This window comes from Panulirus ornatus, chromosome 5, assembly GCF_036320965.1.
Source record: "Panulirus ornatus isolate Po-2019 chromosome 5, ASM3632096v1, whole genome shotgun sequence".
Classification (NCBI taxonomy): domain Eukaryota; kingdom Metazoa; phylum Arthropoda; class Malacostraca; order Decapoda; family Palinuridae; genus Panulirus; species Panulirus ornatus.
Window position 1 is genome coordinate 31,174,997 of NC_092228.1, and position 13,457 is coordinate 31,188,453.

At 41.3% G+C, this 13,457-nt stretch overlaps 1 long non-coding RNA gene across 1 annotated transcript; it reads left to right on the top strand.

The window, feature by feature from the left end:
- Window positions 1-3,895: 3,895 nt before the first annotated feature.
- LOC139746846 (uncharacterized) lies at window positions 3,896-11,383 on the top strand. The gene is made up of 3 exons (XR_011712241.1): window positions 3,896-4,021; window positions 9,673-9,798; window positions 11,371-11,383. It is a non-coding gene; the product is annotated as an uncharacterized lncRNA (long non-coding RNA).
- The last annotated feature ends 2,074 nt before the right edge of the window (window positions 11,384-13,457 follow it).

The following is a 13,457-nucleotide window of genomic DNA, read 5'->3' on the forward strand; positions in this document are numbered from 1 at the left end:
CCCCATTCTGATGCTCTGTACATACCTCTACCCTCTCAATCAATACTTTCCCTTACAATTTCCCAGGGATAAACAAATTTTTACCCCTGAAATTTGAACACTTACCTTAATCCCCTTTGTCTTTGCACAATGGCACTATGCGTGCATTCCGCCAATCCTTAGGCACTTCACCATGGGCCATTCATACATTGAATATTCTCACCAGCCAGTCAACAACACAGTCACTCCTCCTTTGTGAATAAATTCCACTGCAATGCCTTCCAAACCCGCCGCCTTGCTGGCTTTCATCTACCGCAAAGCTTTTACTGCCTCCTCTCTGTTTACCAAACCGTTCTCCCTGACCCTCTCACTTCACACACAACCTCGACCAAAACACCCTATATCTGCCACTCTATCAATCAACACATTCAACAAACCTTCAAAATACTCACTCCAACTCCTTCTCACATCACCACTACTTGTTATTACCTCCCTATTAGCACCCTTCACTGATGTTCCCATTTGTTTTCTTGTCTTGCGCACATTATCTACCTCTTTCAAAAACATCTTTTTATTCTCCCTAACATTTAATGATACCCTCTCACCCCAACTCTTATTTGTCCTCTTTTTCCCCTCTTGCACCTTCCTCTTGACCTCCTACCTCTTTCTTTTATACATCTCCCGGTTATCTGCACTATTTTCGTGCGAAAATCCCTTGGGGATGTGTAAGAAAGAATACTTCTCCGCGTATTCCCCGCGTGTTGTAGAAGCCGACTAAAGGGGACGGGAGCGGGGGGCTAGATACCCTCCCCTCATAGTATTTCAACTTTATAAAGGGGAAGCAGAAGAAGAAGTCATGCGGGGAGTGCTCATCCCCCTTGAAGGCTCAGATTGGGTATCTAAATGTGTTTGGATGTAAACAGATCAGAAAAATGGAGAGAGAGGTAGTCTATTTGAGGAAAGGAACATGTATGTTCTGGCTCTGAGTGAAAGGAAGCTATAGGGTAAAGGGGAATAGTGGTTCGAAAATGTCTCGGGAGTAAAGTCAGGGGTTGGTGAGAGGGCAAGAGCAAAGGAAGGAGTAGCACTACTCCTGAAACAGGAGCTGTAGGAGTATGTGATAGAGTGTAAGAAAGTAAACTCTAGACTGATATGTGTAAAACTGAAAGTAGATGGAGAGAGATGAGTGATTATTGGTGCCTATGCACCTGGACATGAGAAGAAAGATCAGGAGAGGCAAGTGTTTTGGAAGCATCTGAGTGAGTGTGTTAGCAGTTTTGATGCACAAGCCCGGGTTATAGTGATGGGTGATTTGAATGCTAAGGTGAATAATGTGGCAGTTGAGTGAATAATTGGTGTACACGGGTTGTTCAGTGTTGTAAATGGAAATGGTGAAGAGCTTGCAGATTTATGTGCTGAAAAAGGACTGGTGATTGGGAATACCTGATGTAAAAAGAGAGATATACATAAGTATACGTATGTAAGTAGGAGAGATGGCCAGAGAGCGTTATTGGATTGCGTATCAATTGATAGGCGCGTGAAGGATGTTAATGTGCTGATAGGTGCAACTGGAGGGATGTCTGATCTTTACCTTGTGGAGGCGAAGGTGATTATTTGTAGAAGTTTTCAAAAAAGAATAGAGAATGTTTGGGTGAAAAGAGTGGTGAGAGTAAGTGAGCTTGGAAACGATACTTGTGTGTGGAAGTACCAAGAGAGATTGAGCGCAGAATGGAAGAATGTGAGAGCAACTGGCGTAAGGGGAGTGGGGGAGGAATGGGATGTATATAGGGAAGCAGTGTTGGCTTGCGCAAAAGATGTGGCTTGAAAAATGTGGGAGTTGGGCAGATTTGAAAGGATAGTGAGTGGTGGGATGAAGAAGTAAGATTGTTAGTGAAAGAGAAAGAGAGGCGTTTGGACAATTTATGCAGGAAAATAGTGCAAATGACTGGGAGATGTATAAAAGAAAGAGGTAAGAGGTCAAGAGAAAAGTGCAAGAGATGAAATGTTTGAGGATAATATGTGGTGTGAGGTGGTTTGATCTAGTAAGTAATGTAAGGGTAAGAGAGATATGTGGAAATAAAAAGAGTATGGTTGAGAGAGCAGAAGAGTGTGCTTTGAAATGGTTTGGTCACATGGAGAGAATGAGTGAGGAAAGATTGACCAAGAGGATATATGCGTCAGAGGTGGAGGGAACGAGGAGAAGTGGGGGACCAAATTGGAGGTGGAAAGATGGAGTGAAAAAGATTTTCAGTGATCGGGGCCTGAACATGCAGGAGGGTGAAAGGCGTGCAAGGAATAGAGTGAATTGGAACGATGTGGTATACTGGGATCGACGTGCTGTCAATGGATTGAACCAGGGCATCTGAAGCGTCTGGGGTAAACCATGGAAAGTTCTGTGGGGCCTGGATGTGGAAAGGGAGCAGTGGTTTCGGTGCATTATTACATGACAGCTAGAGACTGAGTGTGAACGAATGGGGCCTTTGTTGTCTTTTCCTAGCGCTACCTCGCACACATGAGGGGGGAGGGGGTTGTTATTCCATGTGTGGCGAGGTGGCGATGGGAATAAATAAAGGCAGACAGTATGAATTATGTACATGTGTATATATGTATATGTCTGTGTGTGTATATATATGTGTACATTGAGATGTATAGGTATGTATATTTGCGAGTGTGGACGTGTATGTATATATATGTGTATGTGTGTGGGTTGGGCCATTTCTTTCGTCTGTTTCCTTGCGCTACCTCGCTAACGCGGGAGACAGTGACAAAGCAAAATGAATAAATATATATATGTGTATATATATATATATATATATATATATATATATATATATATATATATATATATATATATATATATGTATATATATATATATATATATATAGATATATATATATATATATATATACATATATATATATATATATATATATATATATATATATATATATATATATATATATATATATATATATATATATATATTTTTTTTTTTTTCATACTATTCGCCATTTCCCGCGATAGCGAGGTAGCGTTAAGAACAGAGGACTGGGCCTTTGAGGGAATATCCTCACCTGGCCCCCTTCTCTGTTCCTTCTTTTGGAAAATTAAAAAAAAACGAGAGGGGAGGATTTCCAGCCCCCCGCTCTCTTCCCTTTTAGTCGCCTTCTACGACACGCAGGGAATACGTGGGAAGTATTCTTTCTCCCCTATCCCCAGGGATCCGTAACTTCGGGAAAAGGATTGGCTCTGAGGATTGAGCCAGTCGGGCCTGTGCAGGAAGCGGGCCTGGGTTCAGGCGCAGGACTGGACGAGGTGAAGGAGGTTGTGGTGGTGGTGTTGGACTTACTTTTGGTGTTGTTGATTTTGTGTCCAAGTCCTCTGCATCATCACAGCAAAGTTCTTCTTCTTCCTCCTCACCCGCCACCCATTGTTGGCACATCTTTGTGTTGCCCCTGTACTGTGTTTCTGCTACTTCTTTTTCTGTGCTGCTACTGATGTTGTCGTATGACATGTATACACGCGTGCAGGCAGGGCTGTAGTAGTCAAGTGGTGCAGGCAAGCAAGGCAGTAGTAATGTGTCTGCGTCTTTGGTGTGGTTGCCTAAGGTGAAGGAAGGAAGGGTGTGGAATTTTGTGATGCACGGCTTGTCACTGATGACACCGATAGTAATAGTAATAGTAATATATATATATATATATATATATATATATATATATATATATATATATATATATATATATATATATATATATATATATATATATATATATATATATATATATATATATATATATATATATATATGTATATATATATATATCTTTTTCAATGTAATATTCATAATTCCTTCACTTATTCTCCTCACTCCACCATCACCGGCACCCACTTACCTTGTCTTGGTCTTTCACACAGCTCTAACCTGCACGATAAAGCCATTTTGCGAGAATAAGAATGGCTTCTGTCAACCTACGGGCTCCTCCTGTGAGGGCAAGGTTCTCGCTAACGGCTGTAAGGGGGATGGTTGCCAATGCTGTCTTCGTAAGTATGCTGTGAACGCTTCAGTGTTATTTAATGTGATATACGCATGTTTTCTTTCCTACAATGCCAAGATTTGGAGCGCTTTGCCTTCTTATGTCTTTCCCAATAACCTCGATCCACCTCTAGTATATCATTCATTTTCTTCAAGTTTCTGAGATTGTTTTTTACCTGTCCCTCCTTTTCTATCTCTTTGATTTTTTCTTATGATACATGTAAAGCCTGGCTTTGGTGTTGACTTTCGTCTGTGTCTAGGATGTTAGAGAAAAAATAAAGTATTCCGTCCCGACTTTAAAATGACCTGATTAGGCCTACTTAAGTTTAAAAGAAAATCAATAAACTAAGATGGTTGCACATAGTGTGGGTATCTACCTTGCCAGCCATATAGAAACAAGTCTTGAAATAAACGATGGCGGGATGAAAGCCAGTTTTATGGGAATGTCTTGAATTTTTGAGATGAGGAAGTGTGGTGAAGTCACACACACCTTCATTGGATAAGCATACAAACCAATTATCAAATTTTCAACCATGAAGAAAGTAATACATATATTCTATTTGTTCAGTTATTATACTTTGTCGCTGTCTGCCGCGTTAGTGAGGTAGCGCAAGGAAACAGACGAAACAATGGCCCAACCCACCCACACATACATGTATATACATACACGCCCACGCACGCACGTACATATACCTATACATTTCAACGTACACATACATATACATACACAGACATATACATATACACAAATGTACATATTCATACTTGCTACCTACATCCATTTCCGTCGCCACCCCGCCAACCATGAAATGGCAACTCCCTCCCCCCATGCGCGCGCGAGGTAGCGCCAGGAAAAGACAACAAAGGCCACAATCGTTCACACTCAGTCTCCAGCTGTCCTGTGTAATGCACCGAAACCACAGCTCCCTTTCCACATCCAGGCCCCACAAAACTTTCCATGATTTACCCCAGACGCTTCACATGCCCTGTTTCAATCCATTGACAGCACGTCGACCCGTGTATACCATATCGTTCCAATTCATTCTATTCCTTGCATGCATTTCACCCGCCTGGATGTTCAGGCCCCGATCGCTCAAAATCTTTTTCACCACCAATTTGGTCTCCCACTTCTCGTTCCCTCCACCTTTGGCACATATATCCTCTTAGTGAATCTTTTCTGACTCATTCTCTCAATGTAACCAAACCATCTAATACACCCTCCTCTGCTCTCTCTTCCCCTTTCATCACTTACTCGGTCAAACCACCTCACACCACATATTGTCCTTAACATCTCATTTCTAGCACATCCACCCTCCTTCGCACACCCTTATCTATAGCCCACGCCTCGCAACCATATAACATTGTTGGAACCACTATTCCATCAAACATACCCATTTTTTGCTCTCCCAGATAACGTTCTCGACTTCCACCCTGTGACTCACTTCCGCTTCCATGGTTCCATCTGCTGTTAAATCCACTCCCATATAACTAAAACCACTTCCTTCAGTTTTTCTCCATTCAAACTTACCTCCCAGTTGACTTGTCCCTCAACCCTACTGAGGTTAATATCTTTGCTCTTCTTCACATTCACTCTCAGCTTTCTTCTTTCACACACTTTAACAAACTCAGTCAACAGCTTCTGCAGTTTCTCACCCGAATCAGCCACCGGCGCTGTATTATCAACGAACAACAACTGACTCACTTCCCAAGCCCTCTCATCGACAACAAACTGCATACTTGCCCCTCTCTCCAAAACTCTTGCATTTATCTCCCTAACAACCCCATCCATAAACAAATCAAACAACCATGTCGGTTTGCACTTCTGCTGCAAACCGACATTCACTGGTAACCAATCACTTTTCTCTCTTTCTACTCGTACACATGCCTTACGTCCTCGATAAAAACTTTTCACTGCTTCTGGCAACTTACCTCCCACACTATATACTCTTAATACCTTCCACAAAGCATCTCTATCATCTCTATCATATGCTTTCTCCAGATTCATGTATGCTAAATACAAATCCATTTCTTTTCCCAAGTATTTTTCACATACATTCTTCAAAACAAACACCTGATCCGCACAAACTCTATCACTTCTGAATCCACACTGCTCTTCCCAAATCTGATGCTCTGTACTTGCCTTCAACCTCTCATTTAATGCCCTCCCATATAATTTCCCAGGAATACTCAACAAAATTATACCTCTGTAATTTGAACACTCACCTTTATCCCCCTTGCCTTTGTACAATGGCACTATGCATGCATTCCGCCAATCCTCAGGCACTTCACCATGAACTATACATACACTGAATATCCTCACCAACCAGTCAACAACACAGTCTCCCCTTTTCTAATAAATACCACAGCAATACCGTCCAAACCCTCCACCTTGCCGGCTTTCAACTTCCGCAATCTTTCACTACCTCTTCTTTGTTTACCAAATCATTTTCCCTGATCCTCTCACTTAGGAGTTTGGAGAGTGGGGCATGTCGAATGTTGTGGATGAGAGGGCTTGGGAAGCGAGTCAGTTGCTGTTCGTTGATGATATAGCGCTGGTGGCTGATTCAGGTGAGAAACTGGTGACTGAGTTTGGTAAAGTGCGTGAAAGAGGAAAGCTGAGAGTAAATGTGAGTAAGAGCAAGGTTATTAGGTTCAGTAAGTTTGAGGGGCAAGTAAATCGGGAGGTAAGTTTGAATAGAGAAAAACTGGTGGAAGTGAAGTGTTTTAGACATCTGGGAGTGGATTTAGCAGCGGATGGAACCATGTAAGCGGAAGTGAGTCACAGGGTGGGGGAGGGAGCGAAGGTTCTGGAGCGTTGAAGAATGTGTGGAAGGCGACAACGTTATCTCGAAGAGCAAAAATAGGTATGTTTGAAGGAATAGTAGTTCCAGCAATGTTAGATGGTTGTGAAGCATGGGCTTTAGATAGGGTTGTACAGAGGAGGGTGGATGTGTTGAAAATGAGATGTTTGAAGACAATATGTGGTGTGAAGAGGTTTGATACAGTAAGTAATGAATGGGTAAGAGAGATTTGCGGTAGTATTAAAGAGTGTGGTTGAGAGAGCAGAAGAAGGTGTATTGAAATGGTTTGGTCACATGGAGAGAATGAGTGAGGAAAGATTGACCAAGAGGGTATATGTGTCTGAGGTGGAGGGAACGAGAAGTGGGAGACCAAATTGGAGGTGGAAGGATAGATTGAAAAAGATTTTGAGCGATCGGGACCTGAACATACAGGAGGGTGAAAGGCGTACAAGGAATAGAGTGAATTCGAACGATGTGGTATACCGGGGTCGACGTGCTGTCAATGGATTGAACCAGGTCATGTGAAGCGTCTGGGGTAAACATGGATAGTTTTGTGCTTATGTGTATATGTCTGTGTTTGTATATGTATGTATACGTTGAGTTGTATAGGTGTGTATATGTGCGTTTGTAGACGTTTATATATATACATGTGTATGTAGGTTTGGTTGGGCCATTCTTTCGTCTGATTCCATGCCCTACCTCGGTAACGCGGGAGATGGTGGTTAACTATGATAAATAGAATAATTGAAAATATATATGCAACAATCATCACTACTGTAAAGAGGAAATATAAACGGTGAGTACTTTCGTTTATTACATCCTCAGACTGAGTGGGGCTGATACAGGTGTTGAGGTCCTTCAAAGCACAGAGGTAACAGTGAGGCGGAGCGTCATTAGTTCCCGTGCAGTGCGGGTGGTCACTAGTTGTGTGACCTGACATCTGACCTTCCTCTCCTTATATGGCGTGTGGACAGGGTTATTTTGGTGGATAGTTCTTAATAACCATTTTAGTTAACAGTTTGTCACATTTAGAATGACCAAAAGACATAATTACGTTATGATCAAATGTGCTGGAGGTCGAACATGATTCAATTACATTTCTTTTGCCGAAACAATTTGATTTTTGTTTGGCCTTAGCTCCTTCCCAGTCGATATGGTGATCATAGGCAGCTTTATGTTGAAATCAGCCGTTGTTCTGTTGGGCTATTCTAACACTAGGCTTGTGTTGTGAGATCCGAGTCTCCAAATCTTTCCCCGATTCTCCAATACAAAATTGGTTACAGTCTTTACATGGCACTTTATAAACAATGCCTTCGTTATTTGATGGGCTATTTTTGATAACGGCTTTCTTAATGGTGTTGTGATATTTTGATGCGACTTGTACAGGAAGTTTTTTGAGAGTGTGAGCACATTCGAGAGCTGTCATGGAAGGGAAAAACATGGATTCTTTGGAAAATTTCACGTTCTGGCTTATCATTTTGGCCACTATAGAAATTTTTTCTTGCTGTATTCTGACACTGGTTAAATATATTTATTGGGTATCTTAGCTTCTGTACACCATGTATATACGGGTGGAGAGGTTGCCTGAACACCGTGTATATGCGGATTGAGAGGTTACTTTAATACCGTCTATATATTGCTGGAGAGGTTTCTTAATGACCGTTTATATACGGATAGAGAGGTTACCTGAAACACCGTGTATATACGGGTGGAAAGGTTACCTTATCACCAAGCATATACGGGTAGAGAGGTTACCTGAAACCGTGTATATACGGGTGGAGAGGTTACCTGAACACTGTGTATATATGGGTGGAGAGGTTACTTGAACACCGTGTATATACGGTTGGAGAGGTTACCTAAACACCGTGTATATGTGGGTGCAGAGATTGCCTTATCACAAGTTATATACGGATGGAGAGGTTACCTGAACACTGTATACATAAGGGTGTAGAGGTTACTTGAAGACTGTGTACATACGGGTGGAGACGTTACCTGAACACTTTGGATATACGGATGGAGAGGTTTCCTGAACACCGTATATATACGGGTAGAAAGGTTACCTGAACGCTGTGAATATACGGGTGCAGATGTTACCAGAACACCTTCTATATATGGGTGGAAGGGTTGCCTTATCACCATGTGTATACGGGTGGAGCGGTTACCTGAACACCGTGCATATACGAGTCGAGGGATTACGTGAACACTGCGTATATACGGATGGAGAGGTTACGTGAGCACCGTGAATACACAGATGGAGAGGTTTCCTGAAAACCATGTATATACTGTTGAAATGGTTACCCGAACACAGTGTTTATACGGGTGGATAGGTTACATAAACACTGCGTACATACGGATGGAGAACATACGTGAACACCGTATACATACAGATGGAGAGATTACCTGACACCTTTTATATACGGTTGGCTAGGTTACTTAAACTCCGTATATATACGGCTGGAGAGGTTAGCTGAATACTGTGTATATACGGGTGGAGAAAATACGTAGACACCGTGTATATACGGATGGAAAAGTTATTTGAACACTGCGTATATACGGATGGAGAGTTTACCCGAACACCGTGTACATACGGGTGGAGAGGTCAAGGATTAAAGTGTATACGCTTGTTTTCATTGTAGTATCTTTCAAAACTCATTCATTAAATTAGCTGTAGTTTATGGAGGGAATTATAATGCTAGAGTTTCAATTTGATTTTGATTCTTGTCTCAAAGAAAGTCAAACATTTAATTTCAAATGTTATAGTTCAGAACCCAAGAGTGGAACATTTACAATCCCTTCACTTATGTTCCTCACTCCACCATCACCAGCACTCACTTACCTTGTCTTGGTCTTTCACACAGCTCTAAACTGCACCATAAAGCCATCTTGTGAGAGGAAGAATGGCTTCTGTCAAGCTACGGGCTCCTCCTGTGAGGGCGAGGTTCTCGATAACGGCTGTAAGGGGAATGGTTGCCAATGCTGTATTCGTAAGTATGCTGACTACACTTAAGTGTGGTCCATTATCTTGTTTATTTTCTTATTTAGAGCGCCATGTTTTGGAAATGTTTGCCTTCTCATACCTCTTCCGATAGCTACAATGTAACCCTTTCAAAAACAACCGGGCTTTATACTCGAAGACCTGGATCACATTCTTCTTCTTTCCTATTGTTTTTCTATCTTTTTAGCATTTCTATATTTCGTTTACATTCTGGCCTCGATAAAGAATTTTATCCATCCATACAAATCCATCTGTTTTTCTAAGTATTTCTCACATACATTCTTCAAAGCAAACACCCGATCCACACATCCTCTACCACTTCTGAAACCACACTGCTCTTCCCAGATCTGATGCTCTGTACATGCCTTCACCCTCTCAATCAATACCCTCCCATATAATTTACCAGGAATACTCAACAAACTTATACCTCTGTAATCTGAGCACTCACCTTAATCCCCTTTGCCTTTGTACAAAAATGGCACTATGCATGCATTCCGCCTATCCTCAGGCACTTTACCATGGTCATACATGCAGTGAGTATCCTTAACAACCAATCAACATCAAAGTCACCCCCTTTTTTGATACATTCCACTGCAATGCCATTCAAACCCGCCGCCTTGCCGGATTTCATCTTACGCAAAGCTGATGATACAGCGCTTGTGGCTAATTCGAGTGAGAAACTGCAGAAGTTGGTGACTGAGTTTGGTAAAGTGTGTGAAAGAAGAAAGCTTAGAGTAAATATGAATACGAGCAAGGTTAGTAGGTATAGCAGGGTTGAGGGACAATTATGTTGGGAGGTAAGTTTGAATGAAGAAAAACTGGAGTAAGTAAAGTGTTTTAAATATGTGGGAGTGGATCTGGCAGCGGATGGAACCATGGAAGTGGTTAAGGAATCAGACGAAAGATTAATCATGTTTTCATCTGGGTTAGATGCTTTCACCCATAAACTGTCAGTTTTCCATTCCAGATGGTTCTTTCTGATGATCAGGTTTAATAAGAGTAAGATTAAATAGAGATGAAAGTGACCAAAAATAGCCAAAGAAGAATTAGGAAGATACAGGTATAGACCTATCATCCTCACACTCTGGTTTTCATCTAAAACATTGACTACGTGTTTAATGACCTTATTCACCTTAGTGAATATGTTATATAAAATTATCTCTAACTATGCCAATTCTTGTTTGCATATTTGTTTACCACCGTCAGCCTACCTGACATTCAAGTTTTTCCTACGTTATTGTTGTTGATCTGCTTTTGTAAACTTGTTACACAGCAACAGTAATATATCTCCTCACCTTCAGTGTGACATTTGAACTGCCTCAGGACATTAATTCCTTTTGAGGACAATAATCAAATTTCTTGAATACTGAGTTTAATCCCCAAGCCATTTGAAACTACTAAGGATTACACTGTAGTTCAACATTTCGAGTACAAGATTTCGCCTCCTTAGTACAGTTCTTAACCACTGGACAGCATAATGGTGCATGCTGACCTTATTGCAATTTCTCAACGTGTTGGTTGTACTGTGTGGCAGATAACAATAAGCCTTCTATATTCACAGCTACAACGAACGCAGAAACCACGACAACAAGTCCAACCACAACAGTAGGATCAACCACTACTGTAACCAGCTCCACTACCACAATGGGTTCCTCAACAAGTAGCACATCTTCAACCATACTTTCTACAACATCCACAACTCCGGTGTCTACAGTGTCTACAACATCTATTTCTACGTCATCCAGTACAACTTCTACAACCACATCTACCTCTACGTCATCTAGTACATCTTCTACAACAAGCACATCTACTACATCATCCAGTACATCATCTACATCTACTTCATCAGCCAGTACTACTTCCATAACAAGCACATCTACTACTTCATCATCCAGTATATCGTCTACATCTACTTCATCATCCAGTACTACTTCTACAACAAGCACATCTACCTCTTCATCATCCAGTACTACTTCCACAACAAGCACATCTACTTCATCATCAAGTACATCGTCTACATCTACCTCATCATCTAGTACTACTTCCACAACAAGCACTTCTACGTCATCAAGTACATCGTCTACATCTACCTCATCATCCAGTACTACTTCCACAACAAGCACATCTACTTCATCATCCAGCACCTCGTCTATATCTACTTCATCAACCAGTACTACTTCCACAACAAGCACATCTACCTCATCATCCAGTACCTCGTCTACATCTACTTCATCATCCAGTACTACTTCCACAACAAGCACATCTACTTCATCATCCAGTACCTCGTCTACATCTACTTCATCATCCAGTACTACTTCCACAACAAGCACATCTACCTCTTCATCATCCAGTACATCGTCTACATCTACTTCATCATCCAGTTCATCGTCTACATCTACTTCATCATCCAGTACATCGTCTACATCTACTTCATCATCCAGTACTTCTTCCACAACAAGCACATCTACTTCATCATCCAGTACTTCTTCATCCAGTACATCGTCTACATCTACTTCTTCATCCAGTACATCGTCCTCATCTACTTCATCATCCACTACCTCTTCCACAACAAGCATATCTACTTCTTCATCCAGTACATCGTCTACATCTACTTCATCATCCAGTACATCGTCCTCATCTACTTCATCATCCACTACCTCTTCCACAACAAGCATATCTACTTCTTCATCCAGTACATCGTCTACATCTACTTCATCATCCAGCACATCGTCTTCATCTACTTCTTCATCCAGTACATCGTCTACATCTACTTCATCATCCAGTTCATCGTCTACATCTACTTCATCATCCAGTACGTCGTCTACATCTACTTCATCATCCAGTACTTCTTCCACAACAAGCACATCTACTTCATCATCCAGTACATCGTCTACATCTACTTCATCATCTAGTACATCGTCTACATCTACCTCACCATCCACTACTTCTTCCACAACAAGCACTTCTACTTCATCATCATCCAGTACATCGTCTACATCTACTTCTTCATCCAGTACATCGTCCTCATCTACCTCATCATCCACTACCTCTTCCACAACAAGCATATCTACTTCTTCATCCAGTACATCGTCTACATCTACTTCATCATCAAGCACATCGTCTACATCCACTTCATCATCAAGGACATCGTCTACATCTACTTCATCATCAAGTACATCGTCTACATCTACCTCATCATCCAGTACAACTTCTACAACAAGCACATCTACTTCTTCTTCAAGTACATCTTCTACATCTACTTCATCATCCAGTACATCGTCTACATCTACGTCATCATCCAGTACATCGTCTACATCTACTTCATCAAGTACATCGTCTACATCTATTTCATCATCCAGTACCACTTCTTCAACAAGCACATCTACTTCATCATCCACTACCTTGTCTACATCTACTTCATCATCCAGTACATCGTCGACATCTACTTCATCATCCAGTACATCGTCTATATCTACTTCATCATCGAGTACATCATCTACATCTACTTCATCATTAAGTACCTCCTCTACAACAAGCAAGTCTACTTCATCATCCAGCACATCTTCTACATCTACTTCATCATCCAGTACATCGTCTACTTCTACTTCATCATCCAGTACATCGTCTATATCTACTTCGTCATCCAGT